The sequence below is a fragment of the Balaenoptera borealis genome, assembly GCF_965194805.1.
Source record: "Balaenoptera borealis genome assembly, chromosome: 13".
In the NCBI taxonomy this organism is placed as follows: Eukaryota; Metazoa; Chordata; class Mammalia; order Artiodactyla; family Balaenopteridae; genus Balaenoptera; species Balaenoptera borealis.
Genome location: NC_138870.1, coordinates 96,146,797 through 96,157,319, shown reverse-complemented (window position 1 = coordinate 96,157,319; position 10,523 = coordinate 96,146,797). Strand labels below are relative to the sequence as shown.

The window sequence follows — 10,523 nt, the reverse complement described above, 5'->3', positions numbered from 1 at the left end:
GGTTCTGACTGATTTATGGGTTCACTAGCTGTCCAGGGAGTACCCTCCTGTGGCCGGGTGTGGGGTGCCTGATGCCCTTAATCTTCTTCCCACATCTTAGGAGTTAGATGTTGCAGGTGAGGAAATTGAGACTCTGAGAGGTGAGGAAACTTGCCCAATATCACACAGCTAGTCCCCAGCAGAGGAGGACTTGAACTCAGGTGGTCTGACTCAAGGGCCATGCTCTCTCTCACCGCCCAGGGCCAGGCATAACCATGGGCTTTGTTGGAGGGAGATGTCCCCTGTCACGTGGGCCATTCCTCCTGAGGCGGAATCCTGTACCCTCCTCCCCCTCTTCTTCCTTCCTACTTTAAAATCATAAGGCAAACTAGGGAGGGGCTGGCAGAGGGTATCCCTGCACTGGGCTGCTGTCTGCAGGGGTCCTGGGTCTGGGCTAGAGATTGTCCAGCAGGGAGAAAAATGAGTTTGAACAAATCCAGACAATCGTAGTAACTACTGTTGTCCCGTTTATGAGACACTTCCCTTGTGAAACTTTTATCTCACAAAACGCTGTGAAATGAGTGTCTTTCTTGTCCCCAATGCGCAGATGAGGAAACTGAGGCTCAGAGAGGCAATGCCATTTGCTCAGGACACCCCAGTGAATAAAGGCCCTCACGACCTCTGTGTGAATATGAGCGTTTCACTGCTGCTTCATCAGCCCTGGGTGTTTCTTTTTTTTTTTTTTTTTATGGCCACGCCGCATGGCATGTGGGATTTTAGTTCCCCAACCAGGGATCGAACCCATGCCCCCTGCAATGGAAGCACGGACGGAGTCTTAACCACTGGACCACCGGGGAGGTCCCTGTTCCCATTTTTTAAGTTCTGCTAATTTTCTAGGCAAATAACATGGTCTTGTTTAAATTTACATTTCTCTGAATATGAATAGGCTTGGATACATTCCCATACTTTTGTTCATCAGTTGAGTTTCTTCTCTGTGAATTGTCTATTCATGTACTCTGCAAACTGACACTTTAGGGCCCTGAGACTTAGAACTGTACAGATGCCCTTTTTTCTCCCACTCCTCCATCATATTTTCCCTCTAAAACCTTTTTCCTCCTGACAGCTTCAGTATACTTGGAAATCTGCCACTCCGTTCCGTGCCCCGAGCCTGTAAACCCATAACCTTGGGCACCTCATTTGTCTGCTGCCCTTCTGCCCCTCCCCGCCACCCCCACCCCCACCCCAGCTGCTCTGGGCTTCGGAGAGAAACTACCAGCATGAACACGACACCCACAGCAACAAGACTCCACTGCGAAGTCATCCTCCAGTCACAGCCAGGCCCTCGGGGTCCCTGATCACCGCCTCCCTTCTCCAACCCCCATTCTCGCTGGCCTGGTCCACACCCCCACCTGCGAGGCCCGGCCTCAGCTCCCTGCACTGTTCATCCCCTCCCTCTCGGTCCCGGCGCAAGCTGTCCCTCCTCCGGCCCCAAAGCTACCTCCCTCTCTTCTCTCCTGGACCCTCAGACTCACCCTCCGGCTCCTGTCCTCTCAGCCCCGAAATTTCCCCAAGCGGCTGCCATCTGTAACACCCACCCCTCTACATTTCACTCCTCCACCCGCCCCCCACCTTTGCCTTTTCTTCCCTTTTATGGCCAGACGCTCGAGTCGTCTCCACTCACTGCCTCTGAGCCCTCCCTGCCCCCTCCCCTCCCAGCCTCGCTCCGGTCCCCACAGTCCTCTGAAGGGACTCTTGCTGAGGTCCGCGCGACCTCTCTGTTGCTAAATCCGGGGTCCGTGTTCCGTCCTAATCTGTCTTGTCCTTTGACAGCCCTGGACCTTGTTGCTCCCTCCCCTCCTCCTTTTGATACACTCTGGCCCCTGGGTTCCAAGGCGTGGGTTTCCCTCCTCCTTTTTCAGTCTCCGTCTCTGGTTCCTCTTGACCTTTCAGTGATCAGTGATGCTCAGAGCTTCAGCCTTTGCCCCCGTCTCTTCTCCCAGGGGAATCTCATTCCCCCTCAAGAGTCCAGGCGGCATCCGATGCTGATGACTCCCTAATCTCTCACCTGCTCGCCTCTGTGTCTCAGGGGCCAGATCTTCTTAAACAGCTGCACAGTAGGTGTGGATTTCCCCCTGCCCTCCCCCCCATCCCTCCCACCCCTCCCGGTATGTCCAACCCACCACAGTCACAGCGCCACTCAGCGTCACCCTCCCAGCCTGCACCCCCGCTCCCCACACCACACACTTCTCAGACGGGCTGGCGACACCACCTTCCACTCAATCACCCTAGAGAGAAACCAGGCCACCATCCTTGCCTCACCCCCGTCCCTCAATCCCACAGCTGACCCGTCACCAAGTCCCCGTGGCCTCCTAAGCTTCCCTCCATGCTCTCGCTCTGCTCAGCCATGGTCTCAGTTCAAATCACAGCATATCTCCTCCTGGACATGGCAACGGCCCCCTGCCTGGTCTCCCTGCCTCCAGCACCTTCTAATCCAGCCTCCAGGGGGAAAGTAGAGAGAGCTTTCTAAAACCTAAATTGGACCCGGACACTCCTGGGCTCAGAAACTTCCGTGGCACCCCACTGCCTTCAGAACGAAGTTGAGACTCTCTCCACAGACCTTCTAGGCCTGGCCTCTGCCTCCTCTGACTGCCCAGCTCTCACCCCTCCCTCTGGGCTCTTCCATACCGCCATGCTTTGGCTCTTGTAGACCCCTCAACCGGAAACTCCCTCCCCAGTTGCAGCTTGTCCTTCAATAGCCAGCGCACAGGTCACATTCTTCAGCGAGCTTCCAGAATAACCCCCCGGGCGGACCCAGGCTCCTGCCCTCACAGTAGGGATGGCCCCCTGCACGATGGCACTTTTCCCTCCGAGTTCGTGTTCCGTGTTTTTGTGGCTGTCTTCTCCTCTTAATCCACAAGTTCTTTAAGGACTAGGACTACATCTTTTCATTTTTGTGTCCCCAGTGCCTAGCCCCGGCCGTCATGCAGTTGTGGCACAGTAACTATTTGCTAGATGAATGGAGGAGTTGCCCTTGCTCTGCTGGGGCTGGGCCGTGTCCTAGGCTGGAGCAGTGGGGCAGGCTGGGCAGGGGAGGGAGGGAGGGAGGGAGGGAGAGGGTATGGTTAATTTCCTAGAAGGTCCTTCTGCCCTGATAGTGGAGGCTGTGTCCACTCGCCGGCTGTCCGCCGTGCCCTGCCTGACCACCAGTGGCAGGATCCTCAGGGAGTCCCTGCCATTCCCCTTGATGACTACTGCGTCCCAGAGACTATTCGATTCAGCCTGCTCACAAACGTGTGATTTGCAGCAGAGTTTCGGGAGCCCCTGGGACATAAACGAGGACCACCAGGACAGAATGTAGATCATCCAGGATAATTCAAATACGCTTGGTTGTCCAGTGGGTTCTGCCCATGTTCTTTCTTCGGGACCTCACCTCCTCTCCCTGCCACCTCACTCAACGTGCCTGGCCCCTGTCATCACCCAAGGCTTCAGACCCCCCTCTCTGCTCTTGGCCTCTGGTGGTCTTCTCTATCCTGGAATCACCTCCTTGAGGGCTGAAAGGGCCTCTGTAGGATGCTGTGTGCCCAGCACCCTCTTTTCTCCTGATAGCTCTGTGCATGCCCAGCTAGGGTGGGAGCTGCCAGAGCTGATGAGCTCGGGGGTGGGCACACAGCCCAAGCTGACTCAGTGAGAGTCGTTTCCAGGAAGTAAGGGAAGAGCTCAGTCCATTCCCAGTGCTGAGAGCTGTAGGTGGTGAGGGGGCTACGTTCCTCAGTCCTGGGCAGAGGAAGCCAGAGAAGAGAGTGAGATGGATGTGCTGAAAGACAGAGGCCGTGGAGGGCCTGCTTAAGGCTCACCGTGAGGTCCCTCCAGCGTTTGGCTGGTCACCTCTTTCTTGGATTCTGGGAGATTCTCTGGTTACTTTCCAGTCTTTTTGCCTGTTTGCCTGTGCTAATTTGAGTCGGGTTTCTGTGGCTTACCATCAAGAGGGTCCTGACTCATTCTGGTCTCTTTCTTCTTAATCCCATAGAACCCTGTCCCTCTTACTCAGTCCTCTCTTCCAGAAAGCTCTAAAATTATGGTGGTATTGCCATATTAAATTAATTTATATACATTTTAGAAAACTTTAGGCTGAAGACTGACAGGGAATATGATTTACAGTTGATTAAGCAGGGAGGTTTCTGTCATCACAAACAAAAACAGAACCTCGTTGCCTTGTCAATCAGTGTAGTTATTTGGGATATTTGCAATTATCCTGGTTCCTCTTCTTCTGGCCGCCTGGTAGGACTGCATTTCCCAGCTCCCCTGAGGTTGGGTATGGCCATGTGATGCGCTTCGGCCAGTGAAATGTGCAGAAGACTCACATGTCACTTCTGAGCGGTGGCTTTAAGACCCAGGGCCTGATTCACTGCACCCCCAGCCCCATGTGGAGCAGGAGCCCCCTCGGCCTGGGTTCCCGAGTGACTTTGATAAACAGAACGCCCCACCCCCACCCTCCCACATCAGGTGTTCAGTGTGAACAAAGATGTTAACTCCTGTTAAGCCAACGAGACTGTGGGGTTGTTCGTTACTGCAGCGTTCCCTAGCCTATCCTGCCTGACAGAGTCTGGAACATCATCCACTGTCATTTCGTGATTTCTTCAGGAAGACCGTATTTGCCTTTATTCCAGTGCTTTTTCACAACAAACAATTATCTCTGTATTTGAGGCAACTTTGTATTCAATTGTGAACTTTAAGGACAGGAATGGATATCTTTCCTGCGACCCCACACCACCAGGAGTGAGGCCATGCAGACAGTAGTAGGCACTTCATAATTGCTGGCTGAGGATTTCCCTGGCGGTACAGTGGTTAAGACTCCGCGCTTCCACTGCAGGGGACACGGGTTCAATCCCTGGTCGGGGAAGATCCCGCGTGCTGCACGGCGCAGGGGGGAATAAATCATAATTGCTGACTGAAGAAACTTAAGTGAGGATGAGAAGCCCAGGAGAAAGAAGAAAGGGATGAAGGCTTTGCACACTCTGACCCTCATGAACCCCCCGTTGGACCCCGTCCTGAGAAGCCATATCCTGCATGATCACCAGCACATGGGCTGCATCTTTGTCTGAAATGCCGCCTGCTCAGCAGTCTCTCCAAACCCTCCCCGTCCTTCAGGACACAGGTTCAGGCCAGCTTCTTGGCCAAGCTTCCCTGGCCCCCTGGCCCTGAGAACCAGCCTCCCCTCAGCCCACAGTCTGTCCTGTGAGCCCCTGAGCTGGGCTGAGGGACCCCCCCCCAAGTGGGGAAATCCTGCCTTTGTTGGCCAGGACTGGCTGTCCCCCCTTAGGCTGGGAGCACACGTGGCTGCAGCCTCACAGCTCAAGGTCACCTGTACTTGTTTCCTCCCTGAGGAGGGCACAAGCCCCGATGGCCCCCTCCTCAAATCAGAGCCACCTCATTAGTGTAATCATTACACAGCTGCCTTGTGGCCTCTGTGCCCTTCAGTCACCTCTTCCACTGCAGCAGAATGATTTTTTTTTCTAGTCAATTCCCTGCCTGTAACCATTCCGGGGCTCCCATTGCCCGCAGGGCAAGGCCCTCATCCTCAGCCTGGCACTCGTGACCCTTCGTGCCTTGCCTCTGGGGCTCACCTGCCCATTCACCTGTTCACATACCAGGTTCCAGCAACACTTGACATCTTGCCGTTCCCCAAACAATCCACACAATCTCATGATGTTGACCTTTGCCCATATGGCTCTTTCCACCTGGCTTTCTTACTTTCCTAATCCAGCTGGCAAACTCCTATTCAACCTTTGAAACCCAACTTAAGATCAAGGGTTGGTAAATTTTTTTTTTTTTCTGTAAAGGTCCAAATAGAAATATTTCAGGCTTTGTGGGCCATACAGTTTCTGTCATGATGACTCAACTCTGCCACTGTAGAAAGCATATTCATACATAAGCGAATGGTGCTGTGTTCCAATAAAATTTTATTTCCTGGAACAGGTGGCAGGTGGGATAGTTTGCCCACCCCTGTTCAAGAGTCATCTCACAAATCTTCCCAGAAGACAGAGTTCAACCATGCCTTCTCGCAAAGCCCTCTGTACCTTACACATTTTATCATAATACAAACCCTGATTGTAATGATTCTACAGTTGTGATGATTAAATGGGATGGTGGTCACACCATCGTCTCTCACCTGGGTTGCTGCAAGAGCCTCCTCACTGGTCTCCCAGCCTCTTCCCTGCCCTTACAGTCTATTCCTACAGAACAGACACAGTTTGTTAAAATGTAAGTCTGACAGGTCACTCCTGTGCTCAAAAACTTCCCGTGGCTCCCCATTTCCCTCAGAGTGAAAGCTAAAGTTTAAAAACTGTCCACAGTGTCCTACAGGCCCTGATTTCCCTTCAGCCTCATTGCCAACTACACTCTCTCTCACTCTACTCCAGCCTTAATAGCCTCTTTGTTTTTCTTGAAACAAGTCAAGGAGACTCCTGTCTCAGGGCCTTTGCTCTTGCTGTTCCCTCCATTTGGAACACTTTCCTGGGTTATCACAGGGCTGGCTCCCTCGTCTCCCTCAGGTTTTTATTTCAATGTCTCCCTTCTCGAGGAGATATGCGGATATATGTATATGTATAGCTGATTCACTTTGTTATAAGGCAGAAACTAACACACTATTGTAAAGCAATTATACTCCAATAAAGATTAAAAAAAAAAGTCTCCCTTCTCAATCAGGCCTTCCCTGACCACTATTTTTTTTTTTTTAATTTTATTTATTTTGGCTGTGCCGGGTCTTTGTTGCAGCACGTGGGATCTTTAGTTGTGGCATGAGGACTCTTCACTGTGGCATGCATGCAGGATCTAGTTCCCAGACCAGGGATGGAACCCAGGCCCCCTGCATTGGGAGCGTGGAGTCCTACTCACTGGAGCACCAGGGAAGTCCCCCAGGCCACTCTTTTAAAGCTGCAATCCTCCCCTGTCTCCCCTCCCTGCTTTTACCCCATAGCATTTATCACCTTCTAACACACTGTATTTTTTCCCAACTGTTTAATTATAAAAATGTTCAAACACACAGAAAATGGAAGGATGAGTACAAAGGCACTCATGTACACAACCCCAGATTCAACACACTAGGTTTTTTGAAAGTAAGATGGTAATATCATGACACTTCACCCAAAGACTTTAGCAAAACACACTCTATGTCTGACCTCTCTGTCTTGATTATTGTCTGTCTTTCCCAACAAGACTGTGAACACTGTTAGGGCAAGGATTTTGTCTATTGTTTTCGCTGTGGTTTCCTCAGCACCAAGAACACTGCTTGACACATAGTAGGTCCTCCTGCAGTGTAGGGAAAGAAAAGTCAAGACAGGTCTTGATTCTGGTTCTGCCTCTCATTGACATGTGACTCTGTGAATCATTTCCTCTGACAGAATCTTGGTTTCTCCATCTATAAGGTGGAGATAATAGTACTACTTCTCAGGATTGTCGTGAGGATCAAACAAGGTAAAAGTGTAAAATTCACCATGAGCATGTTCGTTAATTTCCATCTAACTCTTTGAGGAGGGGACTTGGATCGACTTTGGGCTCTGGGATGATTGTAGCTGCAGGGTCTAGCACAGACCCTCAAGAGAAGCTCTTTGACTTGAACTGCCCCAAAGCAAAATCCAGCAGAAACCGAAAGGAGTACCTTCCCGGTGCTTACTTGCCCCCCTCCCTTTCCACTGCTTGCTCATTCAGTGCTACCTACTAACTCCGGGTTCTTCATCTCTTGCTTTACCCACTCATGTAATAGTTTTCACCAGAAACACCCAAGGGAGGGGCACTCAACTTCATCAGGCCTTGAGTCTATTGTATTATTTTCTTCTATTTATTACTTTCTTTCTACTCTATTTTATTAATTTCCTCTATGGATCTTTTAGTGTTTCTAAACATTGATCCAGATGATTGATCTCTCTTCCTTGGCCTTTTCTGCATTTCAGATTCAGTTGTGTGTCTGTGTTGCCAAACCTGCCTTGTAGACTCACCTTGAATACTGGAGAGTATTTGCTGAAGAATGGGACTCATCTTGTTGAACCTCTGAGGTTTCCCAGGTCAGATTGCTCAGCAGTGGGTGGAATACCTGACCTTTTGCAAATTCCCTGATAACCATCGCCCTAACTTTAATTGTTTGGGGTGCGGAGGGCAAGATACATTTCACTGAGAATTCTGAGTCTTCTTCCCATTCTCTCAACTCAAAGCTGAAACTCCGAACAAAATTTTAATCTTAGTTTAAAGGAACAGTTTCTTCACCCGTGAAATACGAACAAGAGTAACTACAATCCCCAGATGGTGGATGTGAAGTCAAGTTACTTTGTAACTGGCAAAGCTCTGTACAAATAGTAGTTACTGTGGTTAGTTTTATTAACTTGTCTAGATTCTTAGCTAAATCTTGCCCCAGTTACATTGGCTGCCCCCAGTCTGGGCACTAATGTCTTGGGACAGACAGGCAGAAATATTCTTCTATTCACAGGAATAACAAACAGAAACTACCCTTCCCATGCCAACAGAGAGCAGTTTGGATAATTTATCTAGGTCTAGGGTTGGGGAATGATTAGGGGGAAGAAAATGTGTCCAACCAAGCCTGGCAGGCTGGACAGGGGACATGATCTGTTCAGTCAGAAGCAGATTTGTGACTAAAACCCAGCCTCCTCCCTTCTATTTAACGCATTCTCAGCATTACTAATGATAACAACTGTCATTTATTTTTTAGTATTTTTATTTATTTATTTGCCTGCCTCCAGTTTTTGTTGTGGCACACGGGATCTTTGTTGCAGCACGCGAGATCTTTAGTTGCAGCATGCGAACTCTTAGTTGCGGCATGTGAGATCTAGATCCCTGATCAGGGATGCAACCCAGGCCCCCTGCACAGGGAGAGCTGAGTCTTAACCACTGGACCAACCACCAGGGAAGTCCCACAACTGTCATTTATTGAAATCCCACTATGTGCAGGCAGGGGGACTAATTTATCTCTAGTCATCATAACAACCCTGTGAAGTATTACTGTGCTCACTCTCAGATGAGGAGTTCACAGAGACCAAGTCATTTGGCCAAGTTTCTACTAAAAGTGCTTAAGTATTTCCTGAGATCGGCTTGAGGAAGGGCTGCCAGAAACCAAGGAATAATTTTTTTTTACCATAACTAAGTATTTTTTGCTTATACTAAAAAATCATTGGTTGTTCAGCTGAAATCGAAATTTAATCCCGTATTTTTATTTGCTAAATCTGGCAACCTTAGCTTGGAGGTACCCGGCAAAATCAAAGCAGGTTCCTGCGTGTTATGCCCTAACACATCTTTGTTGGTTTTGTTTTTGTCTTTACGAGCCGTAGTAAAAGTCAGGTTCAGACTTCAGGCCTCTGACCGTTTTCGTGGGCGGAGGGCGGAGAACGGAGAGACCCCTGCCCCCCATTAACATGTCTGCCAAGGAGCGGCAACGCGCACCTTCCGCCCCGCACAGACGTGGCCGCGCCCCGCCGCCGGGGATTGGCTCAGCCCAAAGCCCGGCCTCCCTCGGCCGTGGGAGCCCCTTCCATTGGGCAGTTACAGAAGATGGCGGAGCCCCGCCCCTGCCTTCCTCTCGCGAAGCACAGGCTTCAGTGACTGGCGGAGAGCCGTGGCCGGGTTTGTCACGTGGCCCGGGGCTCGTCTGTTTGCGGAAGTAGAAGGAAGTAGAAGTGCTGAGTAAGCCGAGGTGAGTGACGGCGCGGGGAAGGCGGGGCCAGGGGCACCTTCCCCAAACCTCCTCGGTGCCCCAGACTCCTTGGGCTCCACCCCGACCGTCCCGCGGGTTTCCCTCTTGTTCCCCGATTCCGAGGCATGTCCTCCAATAACCCTTTTTTGACCCCTAAATGCCCCCAGCTTCCACCCTTTGATCCCCCAGCGTCCCCAACTCCCATCCTGTGACCGCTCTTGTCTCATCTCTAACTTGTGTTCCCTCAGGGACCCCAGCTCCGACCCTGGGTTCCCCCTCAGTACCTCTTTCTTCCTTGTGCGTCTCTCCTCTATCCCGTCCCTCACTTTCTGAGTCAACCCCTTCCCGTCGTCCCCCAACTCTCATTGCCTCTTAGTGCCCCCAGCTTTCACTCTGGTTCCCATTCATTGTTCCCATCTTTCTTTCTGTGCCTTTCTAAGTGCTCCCCCGCCTCTGTGTGTTCCCACCCGATCCCCCACTGCATCTCTGTCTTCTGTGTCCCTCCATCTGTCTGCCCTGTTCTCCATCACTCTTCCCCGACTCCCTGCTTCTCCCTGCTTATTGTCTCCCAGGTGCCTCCAGATTTCATCTGTGCCTACGCCCCCCATGCTCCCTCCTTTCCCATAGCCTAGTCACCCCAGAGTCTCCTAATCCCCCAATCCTGTGTCCACCTCCTGCTCCCACCGATGACCTGGAAGCTGGTGACAGGAAGTGTGTGACCCTTGTGACCATGTGACTGGAACGGGCAGGCCGGTGGGTGTGGGACAGGGAGGGCACAGGGCTCAGGGATCTATGCTCATTTTTTGTATGGACTACTCACATGACCTCAAATACCTTCCCTTCCCCT

General features: G+C 51.2%; 1 protein-coding gene across 4 annotated transcripts in view; it reads left to right on the top strand.

The window, feature by feature from the left end:
* Nucleotides 1-9,582: 9,582 nt before the first annotated feature.
* The window catches only part of PLA2G6 (phospholipase A2 group VI), a 51,218-nt gene continuing 50,277 nt past the window's right edge, over nucleotides 9,583-10,523 (top strand). For 2 of the 4 annotated variants that reach the window (XM_082352739.1, XM_082352736.1), the window contains exon 1: nucleotides 9,585-9,676. The gene's annotated coding sequence lies outside the window, so the exon portion shown is untranslated. Of the gene's footprint in view, nucleotides 9,677-10,523 lie in introns of all 4 variants that reach the window. The other 2 variants (XM_082352737.1, XM_082352738.1) reach the window with 2 other exon arrangements.